This window comes from Arvicola amphibius, chromosome 6 (genome assembly GCF_903992535.2).
Source record: "Arvicola amphibius chromosome 6, mArvAmp1.2, whole genome shotgun sequence".
Taxonomy (NCBI): Eukaryota; Metazoa; Chordata; class Mammalia; order Rodentia; family Cricetidae; genus Arvicola; species Arvicola amphibius.
The window spans coordinates 118,933,068-118,960,277 of NC_052052.2; the positions used below are offsets into that span (position 1 = coordinate 118,933,068).

Sequence of the window (27,210 nt, forward strand, 5' to 3'; positions counted from 1 at the left end):
TATAGTCAGCTGCACAAGACTGCACAGAATCAAGTCCTTCATTATTCCAGTGATGGGGGGAGGGTGTCTCTCAAGGCACACCTATAGATGAGAAACTATTTGCTTTGTGATACATTGCTTGCTAGAGGAGACAGTGTTATTTTTCTTCAAGGACATGACCCTTGGTGGGTTGCCCTCCCTTCAGTGGACAGTCCTACCACAGTGCATGTGCAGACAGCACTAGTTGAACTCTGTGGGCTATTAAAAAATAGGACACAAATTTGGTAGGGGACATGTAGACAGGGACAATCTGGGAAGCATCAGAGGGGAATGAGGAGTGGAATTCTCAAAATATATTGTGGTGTGTGTGTGTGTGTGTGTGTGTGTGTGTGTGTGTGTAAAATTTTCAAAGAATATTATATTTTAATGAAGAAAAATGCATTAGATCAACTGAACCATTTCAATTGCAGAAAATATAAAATTTTCATTCAGATACAAGTATGGACCCAATATGATATGACTTAAAACTGTAATCATTTATCTGATTTCTATTTCAAACATATTGGAACAGAACTCTAAAATACAAACCAGGTAAATGTTGGAAATTTCCTTTTTTTTTCTGGAGTGATTTTTTTTGTCTTTAGTGATGATTGATTCTTGAAAGATAGGGCAAGTCAAAAAGACTATGTGACGTGTTTGGACTTGAAAATTGGAACAGGCAATCCGTAGAGCCATCTTGGAAATCAGGAACACCCTTGTTATTAAAAGTCCTTTCATTCCTGTGTATGTATGCTGATACCCACAGTAGCATGAGCTGGGCTCACTTGACCAGCTAGAGGAGGAGTAAGGAGACAATCTACTATACCTGAACATCTCCTGGAAGAGCCGTTGATGTCTGGAGGCTGCTTGAATCAACATGACTGTAAGCAGCTGCTGTGAACATTTGTTAGGTAAGGGATTGTGGAAAGAGACTAAGTTTCTTTTGGTCTGGGAAGCTGTGTCAATGTGTCAATGTCTTCTGGTCTTGTGAGTGACTCCCAAGGTCTAGTAGATATATAAAAGTTATCTAAAAATATATGAACTCATAATGCATCACTTTCAATTTCTCAGCTTCCAGGAGCGAGGAAAACCACGAAGTTATACTCAGAAAGGAAGTTACAGCTATTGATTAAATCTTAAGGTGTTCGTATCAGCTTCACATTTACCTCTGACAACAAAATGAGGTTGAGATCCAGTTTTCATAGGTGATGTGGCGAGTACAATTCCATTCAGTTCAACCTCGTGGGCAAGAGGAGAGGTCTTCACAAAGTATTTATTGTGGTGTCTCTAAATATTGATCACTTGAACCAATCTCCTGTAGACCTTGATGTAACACTGTAAAGACTCAAAGACAGCCAAAAAGAGGAACATATTCTAAACTTTATCAAGTCCATTATTTAATTTAATAATTTCCTTAGGTTCAAGAAACAAAAAAAAAATTGGACTGTGGTGGGCTACACGCAAATACATTAAATGTAAATGATTAAAGTACGCTTTCTTTATTAGAGATATATACCATTTCCAATTTCTCTGTGCTCACTTATTCAAGCATCAGACTCCTTACTAGGGAAGAATGAACTAGAGAACATGCTTTGTATTCATGTTCCTATATGAGAAGTCATTATGGCTTATATCCACAAATTCTCACAATAGGAAGAGGATATAGGCAAGGCTTGCCAGATGGCTCCGGTACAGTTATTCTCTGTCAAGCCTGATGATTACTTGAATTTGGTTCCTGAGCAGCCACATGGTAGAAAAAGAGAACTGACTTCCACAAATGATCCAACGTTCAACACGCATGAATATGCACGCACACACACACACACACACACACACACACACACTAATAAAACTAATAAATTTTGTAAAAAGTCACATAGCCATAATTTATACAAGTACTTCTTCAGCTTCAGTTTTATTTGAGGGTGGAGATATACAGGACTGGGAAACAGGAAGAAGATTATTTTATTTAACTGCTTGGGTGTGAGGGGATTTGGTTATCAGTTTCCTATGAAATGTATTGTGTTCTGAGGGATTGAGAGCCTGTTCTCCTCGTCATTAAGTGGGGATTCTGTGATTCTCCCATTACTTAGACATGAATCTAGTGAGCTGTAATAACATCTCATGATCCAATCTCAACTTTCTTTTTCCCAGCTATGAAAGGATAACATCCCCACCTCATGATCTTGGCAGCACCCTTCCTACACTGGTAAGATTCAGCTCTGACCTTTGTGGAAAATGGCTCTCAGGCAGTAAATGAATCTAGAGTCATAGGCGAGTAAACAGGGAAATCCTTTTTCACCCATCTGGACAACAGATAAATCATCCAAGTAACACCTACCTTGTGCTTTATGGATCTTGAACTCAGAGAAGGTTGTGATGGGAAATGTTTAAGATCTCATGATGCTAAACAACAAATTCTACAAAAAACAGTGAAATTAAAGAACAATGAGTTCCATTGGAGCCTGGAGCACATTGTCTCAGAATGGACAAAGTGTTACAGATTTTGTAGTAGGAGTTTTTAATCAACACAGTATGTAGTATTGGTGAGGTGCAGCTCATGAAAATAATACATGGCTTTCACTTCCCATTTTCAAATGGAATCAATAACTAACAGTATCCGTGCACATGGTTTGCTTTTCTATGAGGTTTTGTTGTGTGTTTTAAGATTTTAAAGTGCTCTTATTTGTCTTTCAAAAGTAGAACTGACTATTTGTTCAAACTTAAACCAACTGGAAGTACTTTTCAATTTGCTTCAATTGTTTTACATGAATCTGTGAAACATTTAGAGAAACATCACATACCACTCAAATGATATAGATTCATGGATCTGACAATAATCATGCTAATGTGAAACAAACTAGTTTGAAAATAACTAAATATTTATCTCTCTTACCATAGTGGTTTATGGGTATAGGACTGAAGTGAATCTATGAGGAGCAGGAAAAGAGGAAGGGGGGTGGTAGGTGGATTTGAATGCACAAGCCAAAGGGGTCTACCAAGTTGCAGGCATTGCTGTGTTGGTTCTAAACACATATCAACCAAAGACAAAGCAAGATATAGGTAACTCCATAGTTTCTACTGTTTAAAAAAAAGAGGAAGAATGTTAGGTGGTGTCATTAAGAAATTATTCAACTAAAGTCCTAAAGACAAGGATAATGTCTCCTGTAGAAATAAAAGGCCTCATTAAAACTCAATCCAACTTAGGTAAATTATAAGACCAAGGATGAAGTTTTTTGTCTGTCTAGCTTGACTGGAAACATGGATGGAAATTTAGACAATTAAGAAGCTGGATATCTGAGACACCCAAAATAGAACTAAACACAACTGGCAAAATTTAAAAAAAAAAGAAAAGAAATCAATGAAATGATTCCTAATGATATTCTGCTACTCATAGATCAGTACCTAGCCCAGTTATCATTAGAGAGGCTTCATCCATCAGTTCATTGGAGTGGATGAAGAGATCCACAGTCAAATACTGTATATGGAAAAACAAAAAATCCTGGGTAGTGAAACAATCCTGTACAATAACAGAACTTCCGGGGGAATCATCATTCCTGGTTTGAAGTTCTACTACACAGCTAAATCAATAAAATTGGCATGGTATTGTCATAAAAATAGACAGGTGGATCAATGGAATCAAATCAAAGACCCTGATATACATCCACATACCTGTGAACACCTGATTTTTTGATGAAGGAGCCAAAATTATACAATTGAAGAAAGAAAGCATCTTCAACAAATGGTGCTGGCATTTCTGGATGTCAGCATGTAGAATGATTTTTGGGAACTCATTCCACGTTCTGAGTTGCCTCACTCAACTTTGATGTAGGGGGAGGAGCTTGGTCCTAGCTCAACTTGATGTGCCATGCTTTGTTGACTCCCATAGGAGGCCTATCCCTTTATGAATGAAGATGGAGAAGGAGTGGTGGGGGGTGGGTAAGAAAAAAGTGGGAGGAGGGGATAGGAGAAGAGGAGGAGGAGGGAAGGGAAACTGTGGTCAGTAAATATGTAAAATAAATGAAAAAATGTTTTACATGACCCCAAAATGTCTCTGATTCCTAGGTACAAAACCAAAAATACTTGAAAACAGAATGAGCCCATACATATATATGAAAGTAATTGAAATAATCAATAATTATGTAAGCTGGAATTGGTGCAACATGTAAAACAGACTTTATAAAATCATAAGACTAAGGTAGAATAATTGTGTTTCTGTGATGTGTAGAATTTTCCAGAATCCCTGTAGCTGATGTTTTAATGTAACCCCTTTGGTTTGTCAGTTTCTCCTGGGCCATCATTACAAGGAAGGGAGCTAGAAATAAACTTACCTCCAAATGATCCTCCTGGAAACCTGCCTGAAACAGTGGCATGTGGATGTGAAAATAAACATACTGCCCAGATAGGAAGAACAGTTTCCAAGAGTTGATCCACAACGTGTCTATCTAACAAGAACACTGAACTCAGTCACATTCCTTATCAAAAGTCAACCTGGAGCCATTGTGTGATCAGCCCAGGAAAAGCCAAGTCACCCACCCTTTTCCCATTGAATCACATACTGTTTTCATGACATTGACTGACTTTTGCTGCCTAGAACTACCCACTGGCAATACAAGTGTGCTGTTTTCTCAGGCAGAATCCACTGTTTCTGATGGAGTGTTCTTTGAATGAACCCATGAGAAGCAGCTGGGTGGGGGGGGGGGAGATTATCAGTGAACAAGACCTGTTGAATTACATATTGCTCAATCTGAAGGACCTAGAGATACCCACTATCTACCTGAAGCCCTCAGGGCAGCAAGTATCCTATGTCCCTTCTATCTTGGACTTTGACTGTGTTTGATAATTTGAGTTTTCTGTTATCAAGCCCTTCTTCAGCATTATAAAGTATGAGATAAAATGCAATCTAATGAATGACACACGTGGCAAAATGGACTATTGATTTCAAACAATTAAAACAAGAAACAGATGACAATCCCGAAAGTGAGAGGTTTTCTGAGCAAAAGTTCACATCTCCCCTTTGGCAAGGAGAAGGAGAGGGCGAAAGCAATCCTACGTGGTTGTAGAGCCCTCACTTGCAGAATATCCATGCACTGAAAGGCAGTTCAACTTTCAAAAGACAATTAAATTGAATTTGATTAATTTTACATGGGATTCTTCATGTATTTCTAAATATTTTAAGTCCACTGTGTAATTTAAAGTGACCCAATATCAAGAGTATGTGGGAGGGGGGATTGACAAGAATCCTATCCAGTTACTGTAAGCCACTATAGAATTATTGCCTAATAACACATGTATGTACACACTATTTTCTCTCTTGAGAAAATAGCCTAATCTTTTAGGAGTAAACAAACATTCAGCTTCAGAATTCTTGTGGTAATACTTCTCAGAATTGCCTGCTAAACTAACTGCCTCACAGCAGTTAGATAGTGTGTATCTATCTGGAATGTATGTTTGTGGACTAACGCATTGGATTTGCGGAGAAACAATGTGATGGCATGCTAACACATAGACACAGACATACATATGCACACATTGATACATATATAACCTAATACTGAAAATTGTATTAAAATAGAGAAAATGCCTACATGTAGCATAAAGATTAGGCAAACAAACAAAAGGATATTTCAAATGCTTCCAAGTTGATGTGTCATTTATTTGGCATGTTTATCTTTTAAACATTTTTGTGATTAAAAACATGCATACTCTGAATTTCTAACATGTTTATATCTATGAGTCATTTGAAAGTACTTAAAGTATCTGCAATGCATATACATTGTGTAGGAATTTTTATAGTTTTAAAGATATTATTTGAAACTAAGCAAAATAGAGAATGAGACTAATGGCTTGGATGACGCTCTCCTTACAAATACTGATGTCATTTACACTCCATGGCTTATGGAATTATAAACCCATGGGGAAACAGAAGAATGACATAAACACAAGGTCTACATAATTCAAGTCCTAACTTTGAAAGAAATTAGAGATCACCATGAGGACCAGCCTTTGGGAGCAAATGAGGTGCTGTGGCCTTTGTAGGGAGCTGTTTTCTCCATTTCCCTAAGGGTTCATAAGCTACTGGAGACCACAGGCAATCAAGCAATGAGGTGTCAAAGACTTCTGGGAGACCAGAACCAGGGTTGACACTAAATTTCTTTTTTCTTCTTTTTCTTTCTTTTTTTTTTTTTTTGGTTTTTCGAGACAGGGTTTTTCTGCAGCTTTTTTAGAGCCTGTCCTGGAACTAGCTCTTGTAGACCAGGCTGGCCTTGAACTCACAGAGATCCACCTGCCTCTGCCTCCCTAGTGCTGGGATTAAAGGCGTGCACCACCACCTCCCAGCGACACTAAATTTCTGTGTGGTTGACAGTCTTAATCGTCATAAACCATACAATGATGGAGAAAGTCATCCAACACAAGTTCTTTGTGAACCATCTTGCAAGTTCTTAAAACCATGATCATGGTATCAGTTCTTTCAAAGATTTCATGATGTTTCTATGATCATTAGTTGATCATAACTAAGAAAGAAATAGTTAACAAAGAGAGAACTAAATTGTAAAATATATGTTTTCCTTGGCATTCAGTTATTTATACAGCATTATGGGTCCTATTAAGAAATTCTGAGCTCTTCAGATTGATTTTAAAAAGCAGACCAGCTGAAGTGCATGGCTTATGGTTTTCCAGCAAGAAAGACAATGTGAATTAATACTTTTCCATAATTTAACTGTCATTGGAGGCGTATTTCCTAGCAAAGAATTCCCCTGGATTCCCACTGGATACATGCGATCATTCTTTATAATTTTACCAAGAGCTCAATTACTGAACTTGGGCCGCTGTACAAGCAATAAGTAAAGACCGAGGTGAAGGGGTATGAACTGCCCAGCTGAGCACTTGTCTCCCTCCAACATACAGAAAGTCCCTTAGAAAAGGTTAGGAAATGAGATTTGCAGGAAACTTTGGTTTAATCTTTGTGAACTGATAAAAATAATTGAGTAGAGACACATGAAAAAGACTGCGCCAATCATCTTTATATCATTATAGCAAATGCCTATGATAATCAACTTTGAAATAACAAGGATGTAGTTCAATTTGAAGTATCACAAATGCAATACCCTGCTGTATTGGAATTATCGGCAAGGCATCCAGTCTTTGTAGGCACACCACAGTGGAGCACATGTGTTTATCTCATGGCCCAAAGAGAAAAGAGTAAAACCGAGGAACAGAAAAGAGCTAAAAACTAGTTATTTCTTTCAAAAACCATGCCCTTAGTGACCAAAGAAACTACCTAGGTCCCACATCTTAAAGTCACTACTACCTCCCAGTAAAACTATGACTGATGACCAAGTGTTATGGTTTGAATGTGAACTGTCTCAGTAGGTTAATGAGCTTGAACACTTGTCCCTCCTATTACGCCACTGTTTGGGGAAATTATAGAATCTTTCAAACACAGGGTCCAGTTACATCCACTGAAAGCAGGGCTTCAGGGTGATGCCTGCCTCTGGTTATATTGCATTTCTCTGTCTTCCTCCTGACCCATTGACTTTTGAGAGACTCCAGCACACACTCCCTCAAACAAAAATGAAGAGATTCCTGTCTTAATAATGAGCTGAAATGCTCCAGAAACCAAGAACCAGAGCAAGTATTTCCTTCCCTAATTTGCTCCTGTGAACTTTTAATATGGGTTTCTAGAGTAAGGTGGCTATCCAAACCAATACATAGACTTTAGAAGATTAATTAAGGAAAAAATAAATTAACAATAACAACAACAATAATGAATAATGACAAACAGCCAGAATCCAATCTCCAGAGGTTCTATATTATATTATAAATACTATTTTAAAGATCTTTTTCATACAATGTATTTTATCATGTTCCTTCCCCTCCTCCCACTCCTCCAAGATTTTTCTACCTTCCTTATCCACCCCTCTTTATGCTCCCTCTGCTTCCGGTGTAGGTAAATTGTGATCTTTCAGCTACCTGCTCTTGTGCTGTGGCTTCCCTGCCTATTGTCATGCACTCCCCCACTATGATGGATTTTAACTTCCTGGAAGTGTAAGCCAAAGCAAACCCTTTGTCTCTGAAGTTGCCTTTCGCTAATGTATTCTATCACAGCAAAGAAAATCATGGGGGGAGGGCAGCAAACAAAATTCAAAGAGAGACAAAGAGTAATAAAAGTACAATAGAAATTAAAAGCCAAATAAGTGAAATATATAATAAGAAATAGATAAAAACCAACCAAAGCAAAAGCTGATTTTTTGGGAAGTTGGTTCTTTGACTACAAATTTAACAGACATTTAATTGAGTCTGACCATGTTGACCAAGAATTTCAAAAGTAAAACTCAAATTACTTAATTTTAATTTGTGTGTGAAAGAGGGACTATTCTGATGTGCTTTAGATAAAAAGGACAATACTAACATGTCTTATTATGTGGCTGTGATTGTTTGCAAAGCAATATTCCCCATAGGCTCATAGATTTGAATGCTTCTATCACCAGGGAGGTGCACTATTAGAAGGTGTGGCCTTATTGGAGTTAGTGTCACTTGGGTGGGCATTGGGGGTTCAAATGCTCAAGCCAGGTCTGGTGCCTCTCTTTTCCTGCTGCCTTTAGATCTAGATGTAGAACTCTTAGTTAACTCCCCAGCACCATGTATGCCTATGTGTCTCCATTCTGGCTGCAATGATGACAATGGGCGAAGCCATGAAACTGTAAGCAAGACCCAATTAAATGTTTTCCTTTATAAGAGTTTCCATGGTCATAGTGTCTCTTCACAGAAACAGGACATTGACAAAGACAGTAGTAGCCAAAATGGGAGAATTCCTAGAAAATTCAAACTTAAACAACCAAGAAGAAATAGTAAAATCTAATAAAACTATACATGCTAAGAATATTAATTCATTTAAAAATCTGGGATGGGAAAATGGTTCAGTGCATAAAGTTCTTGCCATGCAAGGGTGAAGACCTAAGTTCAGAACCCCAGAGCCTACGTAAAGCAAGACAGTAGCATATCAGAATTCCCAGAACTCCTATGTTAAAATAGAAGGGGATACTAGAGAATTGGAAGCTACAGGACAGCTAGTCAAGCATCTGCAGCAGTAACAACAAGGAAACCTGTATCCAGTAGTATGGAGGATGAAGACCAATATGAGAGGTTGCCCTCTGACCTCATCATACACACTGTGGCATTGCTGTAAGAGCATTCTCACACACATACACATAGAAGCACATACACATAGAAGCACATACACATAGAAGCACATACACATAGAAGCACATACACACAAAGATAGAAAAAAATCTGTAGGTAAGCCTAGACACAAAGTGCTGTAGTGGTCAGTTCTACTAATCATTAAATAATTAAGGTTAAAAATAATAGAAATATTTGAAAAAATATACTATAATTGCAGTGTATAAATAACCTCTAAAACTTGAAGGTAAAAAGAGCAATAGCACAATTTGAACCCTGGAAAAAGGATTTGAGCAGTAATTTCTCCAAAAGGTACATGTATGACTAATACATAAATGAAAGATGTTCAATGCATTTCTTAGCCAGCAGTAAGATAAAAAAACGCAGGTTCTACTTGCTTCCACAAGGATGTCCCTACTCAGGAAAAATGGAAATGTTTGTAAGGGTTTTCAAGTGGTGTACCCAGCATACATTACTGAAGGGCAAATAAAATGATGTAACTACTTTGGAAATAGTTTCACAGTTCTTCATACAGTTAAGCATAGAGTTAGCACATGGCATAGCAATTCAACTTCCTTTTAGCACATGTCTCTTCCAGTTTGGCCTGGGCCTTTTTGTTTTTCCCCATTGGTAAGAACCTGCTGCACAGGTCACACTGGATTCCTGAGACCTGAGCACTGGGGCTGGTTGTATGAAGCACTTAGTGGAGAAAGATGTTTTGCTATTGTGCTTTGATTTTTACTGGGCAGGATCAAAGAACTAAATAGTTGCCTGAGATTCAGGCTTAGATGCTGCTGGTGCCTCTGCATCCAGACACAGCAGGTGAGATGTCATCCCCTATACCCTGGCCAATTCTATATTGAATGCTGGATATGTAGCAAACATCTCCCCGGTCCTGAAAGTGTAAAAGATATAACATCAAGCTTAGAGAAATGCTAAACGAGACATCCAAGAGTCACTTACTCTTCTAAAGCCTCCTGTAAAATGCAGGCGCTTCTGCTTATAGTTCTGAAGAAACAATCCATATGGTGACATGCGTGTAAAAGTTGTTTTGTTTTTAAATAAACATACCCTTGGTTAATACAGGAAGTCTTGGGCTGCCTTTGGATGTTTAGTGGATAATTGATCCCAACATAATACATTTCAGTGGTATGTATCTGTCCAATTATTCCAAGATGGAACAAAATAGAGAGTAATGTTTAATTTTAATATTGCACAGAAATGTACACACACACAACCTCTCTACTGTGAGACAGCATTTTATCTAGTCTAGGTCCTACTTCTTCTATGTCCATTTAATCTCTTGAGTACAGAGGTACACATAATTCCAACTGGAACTAAGTAGGAAGATAAAACCAACCCCCTGATAAGTTTGTAACTTTGGAGCCAGACCTAGACCTTGTGACAGGTGGCAGTGAATGGGGAGGTGGAGAGGCTCCTGCTTGTTGTGACTGCATCTATTCACTTGGCTATAGCAAATGTTGGAGGTGAGCATGATCCAGACCACGCCAAGCTTGGTGTCAGAACAAATATTCTTGAGCTCAGCTGAATATCTTTCTTAAATCATAGCCAGATGTTCTAATAAACTAACAGAGTTTCTGTTTTACCCATCTGTTGGAGACCCTTTACAGTAGTAGACAGAGTGCTGAACTTAGACTTACCTCTCACTTTTCCTCTGTCTCTAACTAAAAGAGAGACGGTGAAGTCAGGCAGTGGTGATGCACGCCTTTAATACCTTTAATCCCAGCACTTGAGAGGCAGAGGCAGGTGGATCTCAGTGAGTTTGAGGCCAGCTCGGTCTACCAGTCAAGTTCCAGTTCAAGGACAGCCAGAGCTGTTACACAGAGAAACCCTGTTTCAAAAAACCAGAGACAGACAGAGAGAGGGGGAGAGAAAGAGACAGAGACACAGATAGGAAATCTAAACTGCCACCAAAGTCCTCATTTCCTTTTATGACAATCATATAGCTGTCCCCTTTTTAGTAGAATGGGCCTTGCATATCTGTATAATGATTTTCAATGAAGAGGACAAACATTAGGGGAAGAGTATTTGTCTTCAGTCAAAATGTATGTAGCAAAATTCTGAGTTCTAATTTGATGGTATTAAGAAGTAGAGTTTTTTTTTTTTTTTTTTAAATAAGGAATTGTTTATTTTGAGAAAAAGATCCCAAACATCAGGCTGTTCACAAAAATAACCCATGGTATTAACTTTAGAAAACAAATAATAAAGAGTATTACACTATTTTCCTGTAAGATGCATTCGACATGCCAGCTCTCATTCACAAAAATACATGGTTACATTCGTGTTGAACAGGCCCACTCAAGTGAGGGAAACACACACGTCTAATGCAAAGCTGCTCTCGGGTTTTGGAAGTGATTAGTGTGAACATGTCATGAACACGAGCCTCTCCTGATATGGAGAATTACAAGAAAGGAAGAAATGCAAGTTTCCTCTTCTTGAAACTAGAGGATAAACATGAACATAATAATTAATTGATAAGAAATAAATAAATTTAAACAGAATCTGCAATAAGGAAGATGGTCCCATTAGCCTCTAGTACTGGCAGAAATGCATATTTTTGGTTGCCCTGCATCTCCAATGGAATGCATTACAGCAGCTTGATCTGACCAAGATGACAGACTTCTCTCATCCCAGTGCCTTAGAAGCCGGGTAACAGCATAACTCTGTCTGTCATGCAGATTACAGCAAAGGCTGAGAGAATGATGAGATCATGAGATGAAAGGAATTTTGGTGGCTGTTTGATTTACCACCATCTCTCACCTTATTACTTTTAAACTTTCTGATCATTGAATGTCTAAATTTGTGGGGGATAATTTTATAAAGAGAAGCTTCCTTACTTTGTCTAATGTAAAGCAAAAATAATGCATTAGAGGGCAATAAAATCCAAGGTTTTTTTTTTCCTTTCTCTAAGGAGTTAAATAATTTTAAAACCTGCAGAAAACATTGGGAAGATATTTTATAATAATTAGCAGGGTCAATGATGTAAAGAAAGTGTAAAATATAATTAACAACTACAGCTTTTCACCTAGTGGTTGTCAAATCTGTATTGTATTACTGAAAAATTACTGATCTTTTGCTGTGCTGGGAACCAAACCCAAGGGCCTGTAAATTCTGAACAAGTACTGTACAACTGTGTTACATTCCCAACCAACCCTTGATTTTTTGAGGCAGGGACATACTATGTAACCCAGATTAGCCTTGAATTCATTATCATTCTGTCCTCCTGTGCTGTGATTAAAGGAATGTGTTAACATGCCTGACTCATCACCTCTTCTGAATAATTGGTTATTATTGCGTTGGCTATCCCTAGGCTACTTTCCCAGTGTAGAAGATTACTTAACTAATTTAATCTCCTTTTAAAATTTCTTATGACTTCATGTTTACTTCAAACAACTGTCTTCATTTTTAGAATCCTAATTATGGTGCATTAGTCTTATGTTTTAAAGTCTGTAGCTATTTTTTGGCTCCTAATGAATGTTGTAGCTTCATATAAGGTTATTTTAAAGATAGTAATATCTGTGTGATATAAAGAAGCAAAAGAGTAAGGCATGATGATACATACTTTTAATCCAAACACTCAGGAGGCAAGGCCAAGCCAGGCAGACCTCTGTGAGTTCCAGGCCAGCAAGGGATACATAGTATGACCCTGCCTCCTAAAATAGAAGAAAAAGAAATAAACAATTGGGTAAAAATACTGAGTGTCTCTGATTCAAAGTGCCAGTAATTTGGCACTCAGAAATGTTCTGGTAACATTCTTTCATCTTTTTTGTATACTTAGACACAAAAGCAGACACACATCAAATTGAGTTATATTGCTTCTAAATTATTTGTGTGTGTGTGAGAGAGAGAGAGAGAGAGAGAGAGAGAGAGAGAGAGAGAGAGAGAGAGAGAGAGAGAGAGAGAGAGAGAGAGAATGTGCACCTATGTGCAGAGATTCCCACAAAAGCCAGAAGTAGACATTAGATCCCATGGAGCTAGAGTTACAGGCAATGGAAGCTTCCGACTGTGTGTACTAGGATTCAAACTCAGGTTCTCATAATTGAGCAGCAAACATTCTTAACTTCTGAGCCATCTCTAAGTTATTAAAACATCAAATACTAAAATACACCAAAATGCCAGTGTATTAACTCAAGAGCATCACAGTGTAAGGACCAATTTATTATGAAGTTCTGGTGTGCAAGAGCAATGGCACCAGCTTGTATTGATTCGGGGATCTTCAAGGCAGATCTGATGAATGACTTGAGGGAAGGTATGCCACAAGCACCATTGGGCTTTTTATTTAGCAAGCTATAACTACTGAGAGGATTATTCCCCATTGTAAAGTAGCTCCAATTAAACTCTTTTATATGTATGTGCATGCATACTATGATGAATTTATGTGAATATCTATGGAGCTGATAAACCATTCAGCTTCTATATAGCCCTTCTAAATCCTTATTAATAATTCTCCTACTCCCTCTTCTAACCTATACTACTATCAGTATCCTCTGATCACCTTTTAAAATGCTATATTTATGTGGAGTTTGGCGTTATTATTCAGCAAATATTATTTACTCCACTTTCTTGTGCAGGAGGAATTTGTCTACTTGATGCACTGTTGCTAGATTTAGCCATAAGACTTTTATTTACACAATATCATGTTAGTGTGTTTTCTAAATGCAGTAGACTTTAGGGGATATGACATTGACAGGTCTCAGATGAGCTTGTGAGCTTGGGTTGGCTCTTGACTTGGTTTATTTTCCATGAATGGGGCTATAAGCAGATGTGCCTCTTTCAACCTAGGCTTCAAAGTGATTGTGTAGCCAACCTGATTCTACCCCAAAGGCCAAAGCCAAACCAGAAAAGTGAGTGCACTCTATCCCTGATGAGCTGCAAGTGAGCCTGCAGAACTGCAAAGGAGAAAACAGACACTTAAATATGTTAGTGAGCTTTGAAATCTTTGCCATTGTGAGGCATAAGTGTTTGGGTAATATGTCATTATGATATTTTGAAATAGATTTTCTAGAGTACCTTTCTGAATGCGAAACTATGACTGAATAATAATGAACAGTTATCTTAAAATTACATTTACATAGAAGTGTACTATTCTAATTTAGATTATTTGTTCATCTTGGGTGAACTAATAGAAATTTGAAGATGATGCAATAGGGTTGGTTTTAATATATACACTTGTCTCCATCTTAATATTTCTTAAACTGCGATATGTTGTAAAAATCAATGTGCACAAGACACAAGAGCCACAGATAGATGTCTCTGTCTCCTCAGACCCAAACTCAATGAGCTCTCTGTCAGAAGAGGGATGAGTGGTCTCCACATTTCAGTAACTCTGAAGTAAGGGATTGACAAGGTGGGAATAGTCACTTAAAGAGTGTGTTCTATGTCAAAGGCATTTATTATCTAAGAAGCATAATTAAGTACTTACAGAAGACAGATTATTGGAAATCAAAATTGTGTTCTATTGTGAAACTAAACTCTTGCACGACATTATGATAAAGCCAGATGTTTGGATATACTTAGGGTCTGAATATATAGTCCTCAAGAAAAAATATTAGTGCATTTTGTCATAACAAAATAATTACTTTTAATTGGGATATTGTTCAGAACAATTTCTATAATTAACCATCATGATCATGAAAGAGCCATAAAGTGGTCCCACCCATCATGAGCAAGAGCACACAATTAATCAAAAATAGGTTTATTTAGGACTTCCTTGCAAACATTGGCAGACATCAACCACAGCAAAATTCACTTTTAGTGTATATGCTGTTGGGCTGCCATTCTGATTCTAGTCAACACTTGCAGCTGCTGCAGCTTTCCCATGAAATCATGTTATAATTGGTTAGATAATTGGAAGTTGTGTTCCTGACCAAGGACTCAGCAGCAAATAAATCACAGATATAACCAACAATATGTCACACAAGCAAGATACAATAACCATGAGCTTCTAGGAACCATTTCAATTAGTATAATTATCATCCCCATTCTATAAAATGGTCAAGGATCTACAAATAGCACATAAAACAAAGACCTAATGTATCATAAATTTGGCTGATTTAAAACTAATAGCAAGCTAGCTGTTGTGAGCACTGTGTTCAGAATTTTGTAGAATAACACAGAAGACCTTGCTCATCAAGCAAAACACAGCAAACTTGAAAGAACATTTTAACCAGTTCGTTATTTATTTCTTATAAATTCTACTTCTGCAAATTTGTCTAATAAAAACCAATAATATTTCTTTAAATGCTAGACTTTGGGAAAGGGCTCTTCGGATATCAGCAGACCTTACATTTAAATTTTAGCTAATCCATCTACCTCCCTTCATAGCAGCCTACAACTTGCACAAGTATGTGCACACAGGTTTACTCACCTTATTCCTGCATAAGTTCAGCATGAGAATAATTCCACCATAATTCACATGGAGATAACCCCCTATTGGTTTCTTTGAGCCAGAGGTCCTGAAATAAACATCGTCTTGCATATCATTTGGTAATGCCGGATGTGCTTTATGTTATCTCATCTGGGAAGTGGGTACTGCAAGTCTAGTAGGAAGAAGCCACGGATGCCATTAAACCTTCCACTCCTTTACAATGCCCCAACAAAGTATCCTCTGCCCATAGATGTGAATAGTTACAAAATAACATTTTTGCATAAAGGTCTATGTTATGGGAAATGATATAGATTTGGAGATCCAGTTTACTTTATCCAGATAATTCTTGGTAAATTGTTATTTTATAGTTTGATCTGAACTTAGCAGAGTACCTGGCACATTAAGGGGTGAATTAAGAAACATTTGTTAAACAGATGAATATAAAAAGAAAAGGATGAAAGAAGAAGGGAATTGAATTTGCTAGGTCCAGAGTTTGCTATTGCCATTGTTTATTGTCCTTAACTACTTGAATTAGCAGCAATTAAAGAACTTGCTGTATTAATAATCACTGCACACTTTCTTTCTGTAGCAGCTCAGAAATAGAATATTTTAAAATAACATAATCAACTTTCAATTATACGCAAACCTTAGACAATTGTTTCATAATATCAATTAGATAATCTAAGTCAGCTGGGATCCCACATAACCTTTGAATTGCTTGTGTGGTTTGTGTGAGTGTTTATGTGTTGGTTGTGTGGTTTGTGTGAGTGTTTATGTGTTGGTTGTGTGGTTTGTGTGAGTGTTTATGTGTTGGTTGTGTGGTTTGTGTGAGTGTTTATGTGTTGGTTGTGTGGTTTGTGTGAGTGTGTATGTGTTGGTTGTGTGGTTTGTGTGAGTGTTTATGTGTTGGTTGTGTGGTTTGTGTGAGTGTTTATGTGTTGGTTGTGTGGTTTGTGTGAGTGTTTATGTGTTGGTTGTGTGGTTTGTGTGAGTGTTTATGTGTTGGTTGTGTGGTTTGTGTGAGTGTTTATGATGTGTTGGTTGTGTGGTTTGTGTGAGTGTTTATGATGTGTTGGTTGTGTTCTTTTTTCCATTGTTCTTCTGATCCTTTTCACCTTGTAAGAAACATCCTAGAGCAAAGGTTTACTTGTTTTGGAGGCAAATACTTTGGAATGAAAGGATTATATCCAGTGGCCCATGGGCAAATAGAAGGACATGGAGAACAGAGTGGGAACAAGGCATAATTTTAAAACCTACATCTAATTTTAGTGCTTATTACCAAGATGTGATTCTTTAAGTTTCTAACTCAATCCTTAAGTAACAATATATTCCTAATATTCAATATCACGTTTAATAGTAAACATAAATAGACATTTTTCCCATTACATTTTTTCCAGGTTTCAATATGTTTGCATCCCAGAATACTTCCCAAACATTAATCAATATTGAACCTTTCTCTCTTGTTACAAAATAGTTCATGTATTTATAGGTATGCATCTTGATATCCCTTAAATACAGTCTACAATAAGTTAACTGTTTTGTATAGATAGCAAAGACCAGCTTAAGTTTATGGTTTTTGTTGCCACATTGAAAGCAAATCTTCTCAGACTGGCCTTATTACCATTGTTCTATTCGATCCAGTATCTGTTATCCTCGGCCTTAATGTTCCAGCTCCAACTTGGTACTGCTTTCTGTTTAAGTTTTTGGCTGCTTCCTGTCTCAGTCTTATCATATGTATCCAATGAACCCAGTACAGAATCCTACTCTGTGAGCTGCCAGGTCTTGGGAAACCATTTTTCATTTTGAAAATGAGAGGGGGGGGGTGGACGGAGGGGGGCGCGGGGGGGGGGCGGCGGGGAGGGCGGGGGTAATGGGTGGCAAACTCCACATCCCGGTTCATGCAGCCACAGCTGGACTGAATTTCACTTTTCAGACTCCGGATGTCATCACTGTTAGCACCAGTTCCAACAAGGAAAATGAAAAGTGAGTTAGTGAATTTGACTGTCAAATCCAAGGCAAGGTTCTCTCTAGTGATGTGAGCATGTCCCCGAAGGAGCCCTTGGGTAGGAGTCACTAGCAAGGCTGCCAATTTTATACTCACATATTGGATTGAAAGGCAAAACTCTGGAGGCATTTCACACAGATGAATTAGCTTTTCATAAAATGTCCCCGATAAAGCTACTAAGTTGAGTCCCACCGACTTCATCCAAAGCTTGGAGCCAGCTTATGCTGAAGGTGTTAGGCATATGGCCCAGGTGAAATCTGTTGTGAAATAACTGGAAGCAGGTAACAATACAAGGCAAATCTGAATCCCTGATGAAGTCACGCGAGGGCAACAAGAAATGGTCACATCAGCACATACTCGACGTTTAGGAAGGCTTTCCCTCCACGTTGTGACCAGGAGTTCTCACAAGGACCATGAGCAGCACACTCCTTCCCTGCCTTCAGGAGGAAGCACTGGTCCATGACCGACAAGAAGGAACTGCGTGAACCCTGGGGTGACATGCTGCAGAGCCACAATTGGGAAAACAGGTGGAAGTACTCACTGTGTGGACAAACCCTACTCAGAACCAAATGCTGCACGTCTAGCACCTGTGTCCCCCGCCCAGCACCCCAGACTCACCGAGTCATCGGCTTGTCAGCCTGTCCTTGGCCGAGACTGTTTGGGCTATATTGCTGCCCCAACAAGGCAGACCATCTTAGAGATAAAGTATGTAAAAACGAAAAGGAAAACCGTGCTGCGATAAAGAGTCTTGAGGACATGAGAAAGTATCTCAATCTGAAAAGTTTCTTCAAAGGGCCTGTGTACTAAAGAATAGAACAATACATAAAGCATAGTTACATACAAAACTTACATATGACATGCACACAAGATCTACACATTGAAGTGCACAAACTCAGCGAAATAATATTGCTCGTGCACCATTTTGTTCCCCGGTTCATTAGTCCTGTTTTCTTCTGTTTTGACAAAGGGTCTTGCTTTTTTGCCAAGGCTCATCTTGAATTTACAGGCCCAAACTATTCACAAGCTTCGACCTCCCTCATCCCTGGGACTTCATGTGTGTACACTGAGTCTGACATGACTTCTGTTAATTTTACCAATTCTTGGTGTTCTTCATCTACTCATATTTCTCTGACTTTTACTAGGCACATGAAATTAGATTGTAATATCAATACCAAAGTATTAATCTTGAATTTTTCAAATTTAATATGATTAAACCTGAATTAAAATTTCCCAAGAGTAAACCTTCACTGGTTTGAGATGTACTCAATCAGTTCCATCACTGGCTAGTTCTTTGATATTTCTGGTGGCTATATAACTTCATACTTAGGTTTTCAATGTTTCACACATAAAGGAAACAGTATGCAGAGTCTCTGGCTTTTGTTATAATTGATTAAACTGCTCTCTAAATTACTTCTGAAAATTGCTAATTTTTCTTCACCTTGGTCACATTTGATGGTAATTGTTTTACATCAAAACTTCATAAAATACAGTGGCACATTATTATTTTAATGTATTTTTAAAACCTTTTCATATATAGCTAGTGATATTTTCAAATGACTTTCTTGGTGAGATTTGCATGTGGTATGTCACACAAAACTAAACTGGCTTATTCTTTAAAAATTGGAACTATATAAAGAACTGAGACTTTTCCTAGTGCTGAGAATTTCAAAAGTTGAGTATTGATTTTTTTTCTCTCTATCTAAAATCCACTTATGAGTGAGTACATACTATATTTGTCTTTCTGGGTCTAGGTTACCTCAATCATTATGAATTTTTCTGGATCCATCCATTTGCCTGCAAATTTCAGGATATCATTTTTTGCATGCTGTGTAGTACTCCATTGTGTAAATGTACCTCATCTTCTTTATCCATTCTTAAATCAAGGGGCATTTAGGTTGTTTTCTGGTTCTGATTACTAAAAATAGTGCTACAATGAACATAGTGAGCACATGTCCTTGTGGTACGATTGAGCATCCTTTGGGTATATACCTAAAAGTGGTATTGTTGGGTCTTGAGGTAGGCTGTTTCCTAATTTTCTGAGAAATTGCCATACTGATTTGCATAGCGGCTGTACCAGTTTGCACTCCCACCAGCAATGCAGGAGTGTACCCCACATTCGCTCCAGAATAAGATGTCATCAGTGTTTTTGATCATGGCCATTCTTACAGGTGTAAGATAGAATCTCAGAGTTGTTTTGATTTTCATTTCTCTGATGGCTAAGGATATTGAACATTTCCTTAAGTGTCTTTCAGCTATTTTAGATTCATGTGTTGAGAGTTCTCTGTTTCCCATATTCTTTTATTGGATTATTTGTTCTTTTGATGACCAGTTTCTTAAGTTCTTTGTATATTTTGGAGATCAGCCCTCTGTCTCAATGTGGGGTTGGTAAAGATCTTTTCTCATTCAGTAGGCTGCCTTTTTGTCTTGTTGACCATGTCTTTTGCTTTACAGAAGCTTCTCAGTTTCAGGAGGTCCCATTTATTAATTATTGTTCTCAGTGTCTGTGCTACTAAGGTTGTATTTAGGAAGTAGTCTCTGTGCCAATGCATTCAAATGAACTTCCTACTTTCTCTTCATTGAGGTTCAGTGTGGCTGGATTTATGCTAAAGTCTTAGATACATTTGAACTTGAGTTTTGTCCATGGTGATAGTTATGGCTCTATTTTCATCCTTCTACATGTTGATATACAGTTATGTCAGCACCATTTGTTGAATATGCTTCCTTTTTCCATTTTATATTTTTTGCTTTTTTGTCAAAAATCAGGTGTTTGTAGGTGTGTGGGTTGATATCTGGGTTTTCAATTAGATTTCATTGGCCCTCCTGTCTGTTTTTTATGTCAGTACCAAGCTGTTTTAAGTACTGTAGGTCTGTAGTGAACTTTGAAGTCAGGGATTGTGATGTCTCCACAAGTTCCGCTGTTGTACAGGATACTTTTGGCTATTCTGGTTTTTTGTTTTGTTTTTTGTTTTGTTTTGTTTTGTTTTGCTTTTCCATATAAAGTTGAATATTGTTCTTTTGAGATCTGTGAAGAATTTTGCTGGGCCTTGCATTGAATCTGTAGATTGCTTTTGATAAGATTGCCATTTTTACTGTGTTAATTCTACTTACCCAAGAGCATGGGAGATCTTTTACAATTCACAATCCCAGAGAACTTAGACAACAATGAGGACCCAAAGAGAAACATACATGGATCTAATCTACATGGAAAGTAGAAAAAGACAAGATCTCTTGAGTAAATTGGGAGCATGGGGATCATGGAAGAGGCTATAAGGGAGGGAGAAAGGAAGGGGAGTGGAGAAAAATGTATAGCTCAGTAAAAACGATAAAAAAGATGAATATTGAATCTCCCATAAGATGATAAATTAACAGTTTTGTTCAATGTCACAGTTTTGGTGAGGATAGTGTCAAGCATTCTCCATCATAGCCGAAAGACAAGCTGTCACTGTAAATTCAATCTCTGCATTTATCTGATTCTAATTAAAGTGATTATTTGGAATCAGCACAATGGCTGAGTAAATAAGCTGTGACCTAGAGGATCGGAAGTGAAGCTCTTTCTGTGCCTTCCTGGCCAGGGAGTATTAGCAGGATACTTAATTTCAGCTTCCGTTTTTCAGTTGTGGATTGGGGAGAGTAATGATACTACTTCGCCATGTTTTTGTGAGCATTTTATGAAGCAACGCACATAAAACTCGCAATAGTTAAATGCTGACTCCATTTATGCTCTGCTTTACAAGCACAGCACCTGACACAGAGCGATCACTCAGTGTTGACTAGATCAAGCTAATGTTATTATGCCTGTTACTCAAGGGCCACGATAGCAAATAAAATCAGGAGTTCAGGGCCCAAGGCAGTAAAAGCTAGGTGAGGCAACATCTTTTGTATAGTTTTGTCTGGAATTAAGATAAATAGCCCAAAAATGGTTGCACTCTCAGGACACTGACATGTTTCTAAAGTAAGAAAGTATTGGGTCATATGTACTCTGATTCTAATTCCAATTAGATTCATCACTGTATACTTAAATCCAAGAACGACACTTGAGAAAAGTGTTTCTCCAAGTCTTGCATCTATCTGTCTGTCTTACCACCTGACTTCAAGGCCACCTTGTCACAGACATCAGAAACACAGGTAGCTGCTGACAACAGTACCTCTGATTAAAAGGGAGAACGATCTGGAATCTCCACAGGCAAGCACTTTTTGGAATGATTGCTCATACTTTGGTTCTGTGATTAATGAACTCAACATTACATATCATTGGGGTGGGTGTTAAGCATGTAACTCAGTGCTAAAAATTCTGCTTACTATGTGTCAGCTGCTGCCTGAAGCTGAAACAACACAAATTATCTACTTACCCTACTTACCTATGTGTACATCCATCATCTATCTATCTATCTATCTTTATCTATCTATCTATCTATCTATCTGTCTGTCTGTCTGTCTGTCTATCTACCTATCTATCTATCTATTATCTGTCTGTGATATGTCATATAATGCCATGGTTTCTAAAAAATATTTACTCCCTTGTATTTCTTATACAGTATTATGTTTACTCTATTTCTCATGATATAGGATTCCCCTCGGTATGATGTGAATGTATTTTGTTAATGAATAAAGCTGCTTCAGTCCTATGGCAGGGCAGGGTAGAGGTAGACATGAAAACTAAACTGAATGCTGGGAGAAAATAGGCGAAGTCAGAGAGAAGCCATGTAGCCACCACAGGAGATAGATGCCAGACGCTAGACAGAACCTTACCAGTAGGCCACAACCATGTAATGATAAAAAGATTAATAGAAATAGGTTAATTTAAGATATAAGAGTTAGCCAAGAATATGCCTAAGCTATTGGCCAAACAGTGTTGTAATTAATAGTTTCTATGTGATTATTTTGGGTCTGGGCAGCCAAGAATGAACAAGCAGCCTCTGCTTACATTTCTCCTTTGACATTTTTTCTCTACTATTTTTAGTTATTGCTGTATTTTGTTATCACAATCGCCCCTCCATTTAGTTTGTTCTGGGATTCAGAATTACATTCAGTATTTGCCAACACTTACTCCTCTTCTCTCTCTCTCTCTCTCTCTCTCTCTCTCTCTCTCTCTCTCTCTCTCTCTCTCTCTCTCTTTCTCTCTCTCTCTTTCTCTCTTAGTATGTTTGTGTGTTTGTGTGTGTATGTGGGCATGTTATATGTGCATGTATGTGATGTGTGTGTGCTGGTATGTGACCCGTGTGTGTACATGTAGAATTTGAACATATGATCTGGATCCCCTTCTTTTTCACTGTCTGCCTTGTTTATTGAGACAGTATCTCTCACTGAAGCTGGAGATTGCTGTGCCAGACTAACTAGCCAGCAGGTGAAGCCACAGGATCTGTGTGAGTAACCCTCAGTGATGGAGTTCTGCCTAGCTTGTATATAAGGCTAGATATCCGAACTCAGTTCCTCATGCTTTTACAGTAAGCACTATGTGTCAGGAAGAGATATATCCTTGTAGATTTGAAATTCTTTTCAGGTGCTTAGTATAAGTTGAAAATTTTTTTTCTCTCAAGGTAGCAGAAAGACAAACAACTATTTATGAGAAAAAATGGCAAAAATAAGATAAAATGAGCTTAAAATATAGATTCTATACTTAAATTTTTGTGCCAAGAAAATGTAACAAAAACTACCAGGACTTTTGATGTCAAACTTCTCAGCAATAAAGCAAGACCACAGTGGAAAACATTTTCAAAGAAACTTGAAGATAATAGTCTTTCACCAGATTTGAAGATGCAATCTTGTGTGATTCTGTACTCGAATATGACTATAGGACTATGCATGGTAAGAAGGTTAATAAAGATCAAAAAGAATGGGAGAAACTATGTCCACAGGGCATTGCTAGAACTCATGGAGAGCTGCTGGTGGGAGAATGTTTGTTTACCATGTGGGAGAGCCCATGTTCATACTGTTTGAAATTGTCTTTTGATAATTCAGGTGTTTTGGTTTCAGGGATAAAAAGCAAGTCACCCTCATAAAGAAAGTAAAAAGTGTATCTAACACTCTTCAGGAGTATATTTAAGGTGGGCATTTTTTCAGTGTGTTCTAATACGTGTAAATGATTACATTGCACAAAATAAAAATTGCTGTCCTATTAGAAGTTTCCCTATAACTGAACTTCCCAGTTTGTAAACAAGCTTCTGTAGATTTTAGGTTAGGATGGTAAAAATGTTTACCACATGGTTACTAAACCAATGCTAGAGACCCTGACAAAATTGAAGGTATTATTTAAAAAAAGCAACATAAATACTGGAATCATTAAACAGAGTAAACCATCATTAGATGGGTAATTTTACAACATCATATCTATATAGATATTTCTTCCCCCTTTCCTCTGCCTAAAGGTAATAGCACATAGCCTCACCTTTCCATTTAACAGAACTCTTCTACAAAAGAGTTCAGTGGCCTTAAGTCCATCCAGATTGCTGTGCACGTTTCATCTTCCAAATCCAAACTCTGTACCATTAAACAATAAGTTCCCATTTCCTTTTCCCAGTCGTCTCTGCCAAAATCATTTACTTCCTGCCCCTATGAATTTGAGTGTCTTATTATTTGACAATAGCAAATAATTTTAACAACAGCATAATTATCTTAATTGTAATCATGTAGACGATGTTTCTAGCATTGGCATATACACAAAACATTCATAGTTTCGTGATCCAACCCAAGTTCTGGCCTGATGGAGACCTCCTTCTGGCAAATAAAACAAAGCCCCTTTATTTTCCCGTTTGATCAACCCTAAACCATCTCGCTGGTGTTCTGGTACTGCTTATAGACGCTGAATGTTTCTGATGGTGCAAACGTAAGTCATAAAAATATCTACAGTACTCACTTTAATAGTACTCACTGCCATTTAACTGTAAACAGACTTGTAATATGGCTGTAAAACTCGTAAGTTGCTGAAAGAGGCTATAATAAAGTCATAATAATTGCTAGTGCAAACATTGCCAGAGAGACCAGGAATGACTGGCTGGCTTCGGAGGACGGCATGCATGATGTAAGTGGAAAAGTAGCCTGGGCTGTGGCCATTTGGTATTACCTTTAGTGAGGCTCACTTTTCTGTGATCTGCAGTGCCCAAATACATTAATGTTGGTGGGGTTCTGGTTGTAATGAAAAAAAAAATGCTAGACCAATCTTAACTTACTTGAGATACACGCATCCTCAGGATTCTCTAGTCTCTTCTCAAATAGGGATAATCCTCTAGGTAGGAAGATATAGGCCAGTATTTGAAAGCCGGGCAAAATCACAGCTATTCCAAAGTAAATGCCAATTCCTACTGGTGCAGTGTGCCAGTACTTGTGTGTATAATAAAATAACTCTTCTGTGCAACACGAAGAGACTAAACTTTCTATCCACATTGTTCTAGCTTGAGTTAGTCTGAGCTTTTGTAGCTATGGGATAGTTCTTGAAGATCTCGGATTTCTCCTGTGTCAGATGAGACCAGAGAAGAATTGTAGAGATCCATACATATCTTTTTTTTTTTTTTTTTTTTTTTTTTTTTGGTTTTTTGAGACAGGGTTTCACTGTAGTTTCTAGAGCCTGTCCTGGAACTAGCTCTTGTAGACCAGGCTGGCCTCGAACTCAGAGATCCGCCTGCCTCTGCCTCCCGAGTGCTGGGATTAAAGGCATGCGCCACCGCCGCCCGGCGCATACATACTTTTAACTAAGGTCTCGGTCCAGATTCTCAGAGATATGGAGCTCTCAAAAGTCAACTTGAAATCTCCTGTATGTGCTCTTTTCATACTTATATGAGGGTGCTATTAAAGTTGACCATGCGGAGCGCAGTGAACTGTGACAGAGACAGGGATAGAAGTTTGGAAACTTCCTCCATTTTGGAGGAAAAGCCACCTTGTTGTTGGCTGGATGGAGCAAGAATCACACTACTTGCCGGAGGTGAGTGTCGTACTACTCTCAGTTCTGAAGGATGTAATCACCAGTTTAAAAACTGTTAGCCAGCTTCATGAAAGGAGACCAGAGGCGGTAATTAAGGCAGAGAGCACTTTACTTGCATGGGGCTGTGTGATCAGTGCTTGATGACTGTCTAAAGATTGAAGGTATGGCTACATCATTAAGCAATCACAACTTTGTAGTCAAGGATTTGTTGCTTTGGTTAATTTTGTCATTTCCATGGCTGGGATGGTACCAATCACTATATCCCTGTAACCATTCTACAGACCATCTTTCCCAGATCACATCAGTCAACCATTAGAGGAGATCTGGTAATAAACTGTCAAGTTCATCTGCCAACTAAATCCGTTGCAGGTCAGCATCATTCATAATCTGTTACCGAGGTGGCTCGTACTGGGGCTGTTTCCCATATATGTCTGAACAGTGTCCCTGTCAACTGCCGCCCTCCCCATCAAATTTTCAACCTGAGGCTGGTTCTTTTTTTAATCAATATTAAATTATTCTAAAAGAATTCAAGGGGATGTCAATTTAGAGATTGACAACATATTTTTTAAATGCTTCTTCATGCTTTCAGCTTTTAAGGAGGAAGAGGGGATCATTATGTGAACATTGTATGAGCACATTCTGAACACAGAACTTCAGCACTATGATGCTGGGATTCACAGAAAAATCCGACTGGCCCTCATCTCCTTCCTGGTCTATGCTATTCAGAAGAAATACTCAGAATTTATTTTTTTGTCTTTTCCAGAGCTAATCATGGCACTGTATGTGTTTCAGAATCTTGAGACCCCATGCAGGTTCAGATGCCCAGATGGAGCAGGGTAGTGACTGCTGTAACCCGAGTCCTATTTACCATCCCTAAGGGTCCCATGTCACGCCACTTCATATTCCTAGCTCACATTACCACACACAATGGTAGAAATTTTCTACTATATCATGACAGTGGGGCCGGAAATTCAAAAATTCAAAAAATTGCTGACATCTCTTTTTATATTTAGTGTTGTTGCACTATTTTAAGGTATTTTTAAACATTGTAATCCAACATGTTACCAGCAGGTATGATATATTTTCAATTTCCCTTTATTCTCTCTGTGTTTCTCAATTCTCTTCTTAATTTACTTTCTGGCATCCTCTGGTGATACCTATGTTGCAATAGAGTTAAAGCTTCCTAAAGACAGATATAGTATCAAGTGGGGGGAACAGAGATTGCAGTTGGGATATACTGTATGACAGAAGAAAAAACAAAACTCTAGACAAAAAGCTTGGAATTGGGAAACACTCTCTCATACCCACATACATACTCTGTAAAATACCTACGCACTTATCCAAAATATATTATTCCTATTATAGTTGGTAGGTCAAATGCAATCACACACACACACACACACACACACACACACACACACACACACACACTCACTCACGCACGCACGCACGCACGCACGCACGCGCGCGTCTCACTCATTAATTTTATATTCTTAATTGAATATGGTTTCAAAAACCACACTAAGCAATTTGGGGACAATCATGTATAACCCAATCCCTACATCAATAAATGCTGAACAGGTGGTATATTTCCTAGTAGGGCTTCACCTTTACACTACTCCTAGTCTGCCTATTCCAACCTGAATCCAATTCTGCTAGTTTCCTCATAGAAATGTAATATCCTAAGTAAATGGGGGTTTT

General features: G+C 38.1%; 1 long non-coding RNA gene across 1 annotated transcript; it reads right to left on the minus strand.

Annotated features, from left to right (window-relative positions):
• Window positions 1-1,140: 1,140 nt before the first annotated feature.
• On the minus strand, window positions 1,141-15,704 carry LOC119817886. The gene is made up of 4 exons (XR_005285956.1): window positions 15,590-15,704; window positions 3,691-3,918; window positions 2,360-2,438; window positions 1,141-1,362 (listed from the first exon to the last, which is right to left on the minus strand). It is a non-coding gene; the product is annotated as an uncharacterized LOC119817886 (long non-coding RNA).
• Window positions 15,705-27,210: the final 11,506 nt, after the last annotated feature.